Here is a 13,375-nt window from a genome sequence, read left to right as displayed (position 1 = left end):
AACCATACATAAATAAGATAAAACAATTTATTGAAACATTTTTGAACGTCTTGATAAAATTGAAATTAATCCTGGGAAGGACCATCTTGTGTTACTATTATTTACGTTAAATCACTGAGAAGTAAATCCTTATTTTATGGTGTAACCTCTCAACTACGAACAATTATATCATAGTAGAGTAACATCTACATAAACACTTTGTTAATTAGTATAAAGAACAAATAATGTGTATGATTTCATACCCTGAATGAAGAAAATTCAACGAACATAGTTATAGGCGCTGTGGATAACAAACAGTTGTTTACTGGTTGTAATCAATTGAGCATCACAAGGTGTGTGTTGGAAATTGGTACTTGGTTCATTTTATATATGTTTCAAATTCTTTTCTTATACTGTGATGAGGTAAGTTTTTAAATCAATTATTCCTGAATCATTACTTAGTTTTTGTGTGCGTTTCCCATTTAAAAGTTGTCATGGTTATGTGTGATTTTGTGGAATCTATCTTCTTTTTTGCATTTGTACCATTTTGTGGTAAGTTTACTATTAAACGTATTTTTATGTCGTTTATTCTACTGTTTTGCTATGTCAACCTATATGTAAAATATCGTTGTAGGTTAAATATTAAACTGATTGAAAAATGTTCAATATCATCAGAATATATAACATACACCACCAGACAAAGATTTGGATTTGCTTGCTTTTCTTCGTTTTCCGTATTTTGCCATGGCGTTGTCAGTTTATTTTTGATATATGAGTTTTGAATGTCCTCTTGATATCTACTGCCTTTTTTTCTGCACAAGATTGCAAACTGGTGTGTCCTTTTGTTGTTTGAGCTGTTGGTTTACTGTGTGATTCATTAACGGTAACTCTACATCGCCTGGTATTCATATAATGTTTTTTAATAAGACACAATGTAATTTTACAATTTACTCGTACTACCAGAAATAGGTCCACAACGCAGATGAAAACATTCTAGTGACCAATATTCTATGACGAGAGTGTTCTGGTTATAAGTGTTAGTCATGTTGATGAACTGCTTTTCTCGAAGGCGTCACTCGATATCACAGATGTTATTTTAAATATTTATACAGTTTCTTTTTTTCTGTCATTTGACGATGGCATTGTCTGTCTCTCTGAGATTTCTGTTTTGTATTGCCTCTTGCTATCTTTTAAAGATAAAAAGTTGTTCTTAAAACTAAATATAAAAGAACTCGTGGGTTCTTAATGCATGTATGTACATTAAGCACACTATCTGCAAATGAGTTGCGTTTGTTCTAAAAATAAGTTTTATCCTATACTTCATCTCAAATTTAGCCCAACAATGTAAGATCTGCAAAATTGCGTTAGCATATTTTTGTTCTTCCCTCAGCGGGATTCGAACCCCTGCAGCTTATCTAGAATGTTAGGTGTTACAAAGAAATAAATCAAAAACCAATCCATAAAGGGGTATAAATAAAATACGAATTTCACGGAGTGTTGTGTTACTATACTTTATCATTTGATTGTGTTTAAGACATCCTGTTGATACATTAATTATTTATTCAAATGAAATAAACTATAATAAGTATTTCATAGAGACGAAGATGTGTGTGTTGAACACGGATATTATACAACATGTTATAAATTCTCTATGTTCAAATCAATTTACAAAATTTCCTTTTTAATTATTTTTAAAAACAAATGAGATTTGATTTTCTTTTTTAAGTGTATGATCTTCATTTTATGTGAATTTCTTTTTATTCATGAAATCTCCTTTTTTAATATTTTTTTGTAATAATACTTATGATTTATTTCTTTATTTATGTCTAAGTTTTATGAGTTTTGTTCTTCTTCTTAATCGTCCTGATCATGCATAAAACATTTGCAACTTGACGTTGAGCAACCAACAATCAATAAATCAATCTTCTAAACAGATGGTTTATTTTTGTGTATTTCATCACAAAATGTAATTTTCCCTTTAAAAGAATTCATCAATTTTTGTGATGACTTTCATGAATTGTATCGCTTTTATTCATAAGTGCTTATATTTTGTATTGTTTTTTTGTCTTAGGATTATATTCTTTTAACTGACATTTATTTTCGAATATTAGTCTTTCTTTTAGCTACTAAAGATATCAGTTCTATCACAAAAGATAAGAAGTTAGAAAGTATCATAAGTCCAGGTGGGATTGTAGTGATTTCTTTGGTTGTTTTTATTACTGTTACCTGTACCATTGTTTCGTCATTCACTGACAGCGTAAAAGACTTGGCTGTATATGGCGTAAATCAAATGATGATTATAGATTTGATTACGTTGCCACAACTCCAGACACAATATCTGTTCAATAACTGTAATAATAAGGGGGAAATGATTTTTAAATTGTAAAGAAAATTTATAAAAACAAAGGAATAAAGAATTAATCTGCAAACTTTTTTTATTTAAAAAATGAATTGATTATAATCAACAGATTGTTCGTACCAGAAACAGAAGACAAAGAATTTGAAAAAAAAAACAAAAACATAATTAATTGTATACAAAAATCTTGAAATATAAATATTAAGGAGAGAAAACACTAAAATTAACAAGAAACAACAACCATTAAGATCAGACAACTGTTTCAAACAAAGTTGTTGCTGCATTAAAATGATTACACATAATATAGTTTCTGGAATATTGGTCGAATTCTCAAAAAAATTCATTTAGTATTTTCTTTGAATCTGACATGTTTAGGCATAGAAAGCGTCAATTTCTGCATTTCTTGAAATCTATTATCAAAAATAGTTTTCATACGTTCATACCACATCGGTACACTTGTTCCCATAACGTGATCTAGCTCTTTCCTGTCCTTTTTTTTCCGGCATCAACAATATAATTTTACTTGTGCTAGAAATAGAATCAATGTTTTTCATCGAATCAGAATCTTCATAACTTATAGTTTTAGTCAATTCAGGACCCTTGTGCTGTTTTCATTTAATCTTCCATTCCTTAAAATGTACACTGATCTGTATAGTGCTCGACTGAAAAATTAACAACATATTTCATACTACATCCTTTGCAAAATATGAAAAAAATAGACAAAAATGTTCTGTTTTAGGTCACGAAAACTATTAATTTGTGCAGGCAAACACGGATTGTAACAAAACAAAATTAAAAAACGATATCAATCCACTAGTCTTTTCAATCGAAAAATTATTTGTCAAGTTTAATCGATTGTAAATACGACAAAAAATCGGTATGGCAATTGTTATAAATTACGACCCCAACTGACCGCTTTTTTTTATTCATATGAAGCAGATTTCATACAAAACCCTTCTGAATCACCAAAAAACACCCTGTCATACATATTAATTGATTCCTTTTTTTTCAGCTTAAACCCAATATATAGCCTTTATATTCCATTGAGTATATTGGCTTCTAACAAACGAAACGCAATTACAATATGACAATCTCTTTTTCGAACGGTTCTTGAAACTTTGATAAAACATGTAGACTATCAGCACTCTTTCCTAAATTTCCGAAAAAAAAGAAACAAATAGGCAGAAACAAATAACATCAAAAGAAATCATCGCTGTCTACAAAAGCAAACTTCAATTGCTTAAAAGGCTGAAATAGACGAAGATCAGGAATACTTAAACAATACATTTGAAAGTCAAGGATGTCAAAATACATGAGAAGGTGAGGAGCTGTATCACAAAAAACGGAGTTATAAAATGAATGGTCAAAATAATCTATCGATAGTACCTGAGGGAATTGGAACCTAAGTTCTTAATAATTGTTATATTTGTCAATATCAAATTTAAGAAAGGTAGGTAATAAATCATGCCCGTACCGGAACAATGACTATTGAGCTTATGATACCTTCTAAGACTATCGGTCTTCCAGCAGCTGCATTAAATAGATAATTTATGATTTACATACTAAGTACACAAACTTCCAGTTCCTTTTTATACCATATACCCGTAATAAGAAATACTTAAACCCTACATTTGAAAGTCAAGGATGTAAAAATACCTGAGAAGGTGAGGAGGAGCTGTATCAAAAAAACGGAGTTATAAAAAGAATGGTCAAAATAACCTATCGATATTGCCTGAGGGAATTGGAACCTCAGTTCTTAAAAATTGCTATATTTGTCAATATCAAATTTAAGAATTTCAAGGAAGGTTAAATGACTTATTGAAACTTTCCATTATGCCAAAAAGGAAATTCATTGCTTTACCAATGTATCCAATGCCAGGTAACTTCAAATCTTATTTAGACTTAAACTAAAGACTGAGCAACACAAACCCTACCAAAAACTGGGTGTGATCTCAGGTGCTCTTGAAGGGTAATCAGATCCTGCTCCATATGTGGCACCTATCATGTTGCTCATGTAAGTACAAACCCGGTGATAATTCACATTTGGGGAAAACACGACGGGTGCAACTTGTAGAACAGGATATGCCTATCAATACGGAACACACTGAGATCATCCCCAGTTTTTGTTGTGGTTCGTGTTGCTTGGTCTTTTGTTTTTTATGTTGAGTTTTGTGTACTGTTGTTTGTCATTTTTCTTTTTTTTTGCCATGTCATTGTCAGTTTGTTTTTGACTTATGAGTTTGAGTATCGCTTTGGTATCTTTCGCCTCTCATTAAGATTAGATTTGTTTTCTCAAACTTTGTTATAAGACCTGTTATAAATATAATCGTTCTGGAAAACATAAGTAATGTGTGAATCTCTGATATAAATAACTGCCAAAAGTATGCTCGTAAAATAAATGGTTAAATAGTAATCTTATGTATGCCATAATAGTTATATCGAGGTTGAAAAGGTTCCATTTACGCTGACGTACGTAGATCAAAATAGCCATATCACAGCGAAAAATGGTATAGACACTTTACAGTTGAATTTACTACAATTTATTTTATTCAAAGAAAAAAAAACAGGGAGGTGTGAAGGATAATGGAAACCATTTACGGTGCAATAACAAACAATAGTTACATATATGTTTTTTGTCGAGAAAAGATGACAATTAGCAAATACATATTTCATGTGATTTTGAAAAGGTTCAACAGCCGATGGCAGTCTTAGAAAAACCTGTCCAGAAGACCTGCTAGCCAAGTTCGGTAATGTTTCCATTCAGCACTATGGCAACGAAAACGCATCGACATGCTCTGATACTGTATGTGATGCCTGTACAGATGACACTTTAATCAACATATCCTATACTAACACGTGTACAAATGCGTCGACAGACAAAACATTATCAGGTTTATATTTTAAACAGTGTTTATATATATCAAGGGTAACTTTCAGCATGGAAGGTTCCGTTTCATTCACTATAAAATAAAAAAAAATTCGTTAATATTATCTGGATCCATACACAAAAAGTATGAATCGACAATTATCTATTCCTGTTTCGTAATTTCGTTAAATTCATATTGTTAACTGGGTTTGTCTTCTGTTTTAAATAAATACTTTTTTCCTAACTATGACATTTTAATACTTGGTAAATACATGTATATAGCGTTCGCTTTAAACTTGTTGTTTTATTTTATATAAAAATATGAAAATCATTCGAAACACAACTGTTTTTCTACCACAAGGCATAAATTGTCATATTTTATTGGAATAAATTGTTTTCAATACTCTCTACGTCCGTTAATAAAGGCAACAGTAGTATACCGCTATTCGAAATTCATAAATCGATTGGAGAAAAAAACAAATCCGTGTTACAAACTAAAACTGAGGGAAACACATCAAATATAAGAGGAGAACAACGACACAACAGAACCTCAACACTAAAATGCAACACACACAGAAACGAACTATAATATAACAATGTAATTCATATATACTTCATAATTTTTTTATTCGATACTCTTTTATTCTATTGCAATCATTTTTTGTCAATAGTTCTGATTGGATTGCAACAAGCGTAAAATCCTCTATCTACCTGTTTATAACTAAGGGAATTCAGGAATGTATTGACATGATATGTTTTTCAATAAGAAATAAAACACTCACATTTTTCACTTAAAAATGTCCTTTTTTCGAATTTCTACATTCTGAGGCGTAGAAGAACCCTTAAACGCCCGTTGTTCACATTTGACGTCGGAGGCATACATATGACGTCACCTGGTTTACATGTAGTAGCTAAAGACGATAACATCATTTCGCGGAATGTTCGTTTTATCAAATTTTACACCGAAATAATGACTTAAATTGATTGATCTGTTTAATTTGCTTTATAATTGAGATAACCGTATTGTATTTGCAGCTTGTCCTACGTAAAACTTGGTTTTACTGTCGCAAATATCCGTTTATCAGCTCGGCTACGCGTCGCTAGGTAAAATCACTTTGCGACAGTAAAACCCTCGTTTCACGTAGACCAAGCTTCAAATACAATACAGTTATCTCTTACTTAGACTGCAGTAGAATTAATGTGCGTCCTCATATCTACAATCTTGGTAGTGCCATTCAGGAAGTGAACAATAAGCGGCTCTGGTGAACTGTGTAATAAGGTGAACATAATATATATTAATACACTATATTTTCTTATTTCAGGCTTATTTTGAAGCATAATTGAGTATACACAAAACCATGTAAATAGGAAAACTTTTTTTTTATTATAAATACGAAAACTAAAAAAAATTAATGTAGAAATAATTTCACATTGAAGCCAGATTAGAATTATGATTTCAATAACATAACTGGAAATACGTGTATACATTTATTATTTAAATAACGATTCCTAGTTCGTCATAAGGTAGATATGAGATTACGAATCCCTTATGAATAACACATCCTTTTTTACAAATGATCAGATCATTAGTTTCCAACGTTTAAAAGATCTGCTTTCTATATGTAAAGCAATTATGCAAGAATATATTACTTATATTTTGGAAAAAAGTTATTCTATAAATGATCTAATGACACTAAGAGATGACAAGGAGCAAGTCGCAATACCACATAGAAAAGACGCTATAGTCGAGTCGTAATAAATAAGAAATGTAGTCCATATGTACTGGTCACCGTATGTTGTCTTTAATGATCTTATTTCAGATCTAGGATTATATCGTTGTATACATGATAAAGACGGATTAGATACCTACTTGGCTCTATCGAACGACGATCCCGGTGTTGCCAATCCGTTCAACTGTCTGGTAAATTTATGTTATGGTATTTATAATGTACAGACAAATGAAAATTGTCAAATTCTTCTGTTGTTAAATTGATTCTTAATAATTAGCTCATAATTTTAAATAGTACTAATTCTTTTACACTAACAATGTCATCATTAATCTTACAAATGTATGTGGAAATACTGAAAATGAAAACAAAAAAGTGTGGGATATATGTGAAAGAGAAAAACAAACTAAATTTGACCTCATGATTTTGTATCGTCTTTTCTTACTTGGCAAGAATGAATTTTCGTGCTCAATGTAAATAATAAAGCTATATCGCTGTCTTTAGTAATGTAATTATCAAATTTTCTGAAATTCGCATAACTAGATTTTAGTTATTGTTAATACACTTTAATCGATTATTTGTGTCTTTTGACATTAAGTATGTTTTATCCTTTTTGTGCTTAATACCGGTTAGACACACACATGTACTGCAGTGGTTGTTGCAATATTCTATGCTTGTTTTTCGCTTGATATTATTATCTTTAACCATGCCGTTGTTTTTCTAATCTGAATTGTGTTACATTTTTTTTTCCAAGAACCCTTTATAATTTCATATACTGTATACGCATATATCCACTAATTCAGCCCTGTCAGAAAGAACATACAAGAAAGTAGTACATATTTAAACAAAATAATTTCTGCGCATAGCTGTATCTTTGTCAATAAGTAAAATATTTATGTAATTTTGGTATCAAACATAAGCTTACGGACTTGGGATCACAGTATAACAGAACCCTTGTTGAAAGTTTCTTCTGAATAATAAAAAAAAAACCAATATAGGAAATTTGAATATAAGTGCATATTTGCCCTATTGCTTAGATCAGAATTATCTCTTTTTGTACTACCAAACGTCTAGGAACAAGTGCCTTCTAATATGCAATTAAAGTTATAATGAATTTATCAGCAGGATAAGGTATAGCTGTGAAATGAAATGACTGTCACCTTATTTGAACGTAAGACAAAACTGCTATGAATGCTTGAAATTGCAGAATTTAACATAGAAAGCAATTGGGCTATGCATGAGTTATTTTATTCTTGCAGTTTTTCACATCCTCGTCGTTTGGTTAATTTATTGATACGTGTCTGAATAGTTGTGAAATATGTTTAAGATGATTAATAAGTACAAGTTTTTTTAATTCTTTGATTTGTCAACTTGTATGAATATTTCCAAAAAGTTAACGGTATACATTTAACAAGTCCGTAAAGTATGACAAAAATTGCATATTTATACAAACATTTTTGACTTGAAAGTATTGCGAACATCTAGATACCACACAATAAATAACATGTGAGGTTTGATAAATTCATTTAACAATCCTTGTACAATTTTTTAGTTGGTTCTATCGTGTGCTCTATATTATCGGGTCCAAAAAATATTTAAAAATGGTCCAGCATCTCTTTTGTTTCATGAAACATGTACTTTTCCTGACTTCATAACTAAATGTGTTGTGATATATTTGATTGCAAGCAAAGTGTTTGTTTCATAGTACACCAATTATTTAAAAGACAAGATTGTTTATTTTTAGTTAAGCTACGAAATAAAACTTAAGAAATAAGGTTCATTATGGCTCCGTTTATGTGCCTGAACACAATTCTTATAAAAGTTTTAATTATTATGTAGTTATAAACTGTTCATTAAATAAGAAAGTGCATTTTGAAGCTTACTCAATAAATGTATTGTAATTAAATTGTCTTTATTGTAATTTCTCGGAAGTTCATCATGCATTTTGACTTTAATCGAGTCCAAAGAGTTAAGCTATCATAAAAATGTTTGTCTTTTCCATCAGTCCCATGCTTTGATAAATTTAAAGGAGTCACGTACTAGGGAAATTGCCTCTGATCAGAAAGAGTTCTAATTGCCAGAGGCAAAGTATACCTTAGCTGAAATTGGCTATTCTTTTTTTAGAGTAATGTTGTACATATTGTTTCTGACGTTTTCAGGTATTTATATATCATTGACTTTTATGTGTGTTGGGTTTCAGCGTCTCTGGTGAAGGTAAATCCAAAGTGTAGCGCTTTGGACGCACCAAATTTATAAAGCGTATTTTCCATTCGACAACACTTGGCCATAGTTAACGAATATTTAAAAGCCAAGAGCAACACAAAGATTAAATCGTTCATAAAATATGACCAAGTATTGTCTGACATAAGTATAATATATGCTCATCTTCGAGTGACAGAACACATGTATCATGTCCAAATAGTATTAATCAAAACGTAATAGTTTACTGAAACAGTGTTTATGAAATAAATGTTATTTTCAAGTGATTTAAACAAATGGAATAAAATAGCGTTGCAATAGTTTTAAGATATTGATTTTATTTGTGCCTACTTCATGTAACATTGCATACTGGTCTTTGATTTCTAGAATTGTTTTACTATAATTCTTCATAATACTAATAATAAACTCAGTCAATACATAGCTGATACATATACAAAATTCAACATTGGCACCTGAAATCATCAAGGTTATTGGTGGGGTTCGTGTTGCTCAGTTTTTAGTTTTCTGTGTAGTACTTTATGCACTTGTTTGTCTTTTTGTAGTCTTTCATTTTTTGCCATGGCGTTATTAGTTTATATCGATTTGCGTTTTCATACCCTCTGACTCACCGTATGGTGTTTGCTTATCTCAATTAATACGTTACTCTCGTGCATATTTGCACAATACGGACTTCGTTACCAGGGGTGTGCTACTTTCACATAAACTGCCCAAATAGTGTTATGAGGAAGAGTGACTGAAATGGACACTACATAAGTTTTTTGATAACCATCATAAATTGGTTAACCTATCCGATATGCCTGTGTCTCAACTCACTAATGACATGTTTTTGTAGTCTTGGATCTTTATAATCATGGTAGTTGTGCAATCCGTAATTTTTCCGATCGTTTTATATTCCCGATTTTGTCATTTGAACTGACTGTCGACTCGCAAGGCGGGTGATGCATAGGTAACAGGAAATACTTACAAACTATTTATGATACTTGAACTCCTGTAAACTACTGTTGCCTTAATTTGTCATACCCCGTGAATAATTGTTTAAAATTGAAGGTTGTACTGAAACCTCTAGATTCATGTTTTGATTTTATTGTTGTTTGTTTTACTATTAGCTTCTACCCAACATGTCATGTTGCATACTAGTCGTATGTTTATCTTATATTTTTGTATTGATTAAGCTTTTAGAAGGAGTGGTGATATAATTTACGCCACAGAAACTCCAAATTTCTGCAGTAATACAACAACATCTTCTGTAGCTGAAACAGGTCGCGTTAAACTTGTTATATGGGATGTGATAAGTACGTTTATATTTACAATTTGTAACCTATTTTATCTTCTTATATAATACACATAACTGATATATGTTACTGTTATAATGTTTTATCGCATGTATATTTTCTATACAAATCAATGATATTCTCACGTTTAGATGTTCAGATTCAGTTACTTTACAATTACAAGATAATGTGTGAAAAAGCTGAGGCATCACTGAAATTTTAAAAAGTTTTGCTGGAATAAAATAAAAAGTTTTAATAAACAACGCCTTGACTATGTAAAAGAGATTTTATTAATTTTTTAGATATATAACAAACAACAATACACAATTAAAATAATAGATTGTACACACTGTAGGTGTGTTCTTAGATAATTTTAAAGATCAGGCAATTCTATATTTCAACGGCAAACAAATTGAAATTGAAAATACTAGAATTTAGATATTTCAAATCAGCTGAAAGACGGTAAACCTCGGGGAAATTAAGAAAAAATACATACACATATATCATGTATATATATATATATAAAAGTCTAAATTGGAAACAACGTTCAAACCTATGATTGCTTTGGATAAACACCGCAATTTTTATACGTGTGCATGTAAAACAAATTTCTAGGTAGAGGTCTATATATATATATATATATATATATTTATAATAAGTGACGACAATCTGTAATGACTTTTAAATCAAGAAGAATAGTTAATCTCAAAAGTCAGAAAAAAAATATTCTTCGATAATACATAAAATGTAAAACAGGATTCACCAACAAACATTGCACAGTTCAACCGACAAATCTAACTACTAACATATGATATTCATATTGTGATTAAAGTGATAAGTGATTCTTTAAAATTAAAATATATTTTACATTTTAATTCATTGAAATATTGTAGAAAAACCAGGTCTTCCTGAAGTGACAACATACGCTCCATCCAGTCTTGTTGTTCTATATGCATTACTAATTTTTCCATTTCTGCTGGTGCTTTTTCTTGCGGCATTGTTAGGAAGATATTGGTATCGAAAATATGGATGTGCATGCAAGAAACTTAAGTTTCATCAACAAAAAATAGAACCTACCATCAAGTAGCAAAGTGACTGGATAAACTGTTATAATAAAATATCATTGATCCAAATGTCATATTCTTCATATTAGCAAATGATTGTGAAAGTTGAGCCATCGTTCAACGATTCGTTAGATTATATGTTGAAGGGGAGACTACCTCGAATGGCGCCTGGTGTTAGTTTATACAGTTTTCATTATGGGCTAGTTCAAAACTGGAGTTTCGTAAAAATTTCTTTTATGACATCTAAACAGTATACTATATAATATTTTATTGTACCTTGAGTCATTGCCCTTGGAAAATTTTGTATTCAAATTACTTAGAAATAAAGTATATTTTGTAGAATGTATTGTTTTGTGAAACACTGTGAAGGCCTTTTCTTGCAACAAATATAATTTGAAATTTCGGCTGTATCCAGTTTTATTCGACTCATTACAAATATGAAGGGGGTAATAAAAAGCTTGATAATCTGTGTTTTAAATTATATTGTAAGTCTCTCATATTTAAGAACAATTATTTGTAGGTCATTGATGCTAAAATAAAGTTGAAAATCATGAAGCTACTATTATTTAACATTTTCAACTTAATTTTGACTTGACTTAGTATAAGGTGTGGTCCGCATCGCCGAATCCAAGCAGAATTGCTCCTGCGACATATGAATAAGATGAAGAGGAAAAACAAATATGATAGACAGCTACCAACGACAACCATTGAAATACAGGTTCCTGGATTGGGACAGGCACATACAGAATGTGGCTGGGTTAAACGTGTCTGTTAGCACTATGCCACCACTATCAAAGAACAGTGGTGTAACAGTTCAACATAAAAACAAACTGTAAAAATCATTTGGAAATGGACCATTAAAGTTAAGAAAACTGCTGTATGATCGATCATTATAGATGGACGCAGGAAGTTGATCTGAATTATGCTTTCGGTCGTAAATGTATTTAAGACATTTTGAAGACAATCTACGATTAAATGTTGTAACTATCTTTAATTTATTATTGACTCTAAAAGAGAATCTTTTTTTATCATCAAGCTCATAAAATTGCAGCGTCTCTACGCATCCCTGGCTTTCAAATGTTTAGGATAGAGCGTTCCTGATGAAAGTAAATTCATAAATGCGCTTCGGACGCACGAAATTTATATAGTATTTTTTTCATACCAAAATGCATTAACCGGGATTTATGATATCAGTAATCTTGGTGTCATCAGGGGTGTACAGAATTTTACACCGGTGTTAAACACTCATACATCCTGAGGTGCAACCAAAGGTTGTATGCATTTCTTTTACAGGAAATGTTGCCAAACTTTTATCCCCGGGTTAACTAGGGTGGGTTGTTATTTACATCCGGGTAATTGACCAATCAGATTGCAAGATTCTTGCTTCATAAGACATAAGTGCATGTATACTTTATTTTTTTATCAAAAATTCACACCTACCCACTAAATCTGTGTAACCGTAAATATCTATTAATTTGTCCAATCAGATTCATCGGAACAAACACAACTTACTGATAGGTACATTTTACAACCTTGATTCAAATCAAAGAAAGTTGATAGAGATTTATTTTGTTTCCGTGATTTTTTTCAATTATTACAACAAATATCGATTGCATTTATTTTACCTATATTTTGTATAGATGATAATATCTAAATAATGGTGAGTTACCACTTTTTCAAATGTAGAATTTCAGTTAAATCAAAACTGAACGAAACGAAATTAACATTCTCGAATTTGGATGTAATTTACTTGGATGGAATTGACATTAATAGAAAAACAAAAGATTATGGGGTATCTGTCCATGACACAAAATCAGTACATGCACAACAAAAAAAAAACACAATAAGCAAAGGAACAGCGCTTTTATTGCTATTCTTCATCTCAAAGTTAC

This window comes from Mytilus californianus, unplaced genomic scaffold (assembly GCF_021869535.1).
Source record: "Mytilus californianus isolate M0D057914Y unplaced genomic scaffold, xbMytCali1.0.p SCAF_17, whole genome shotgun sequence".
NCBI lineage: Eukaryota > Metazoa > Mollusca > Bivalvia > Mytilida > Mytilidae > Mytilus > Mytilus californianus.
This window is presented reverse-complemented; position numbering follows the sequence as displayed.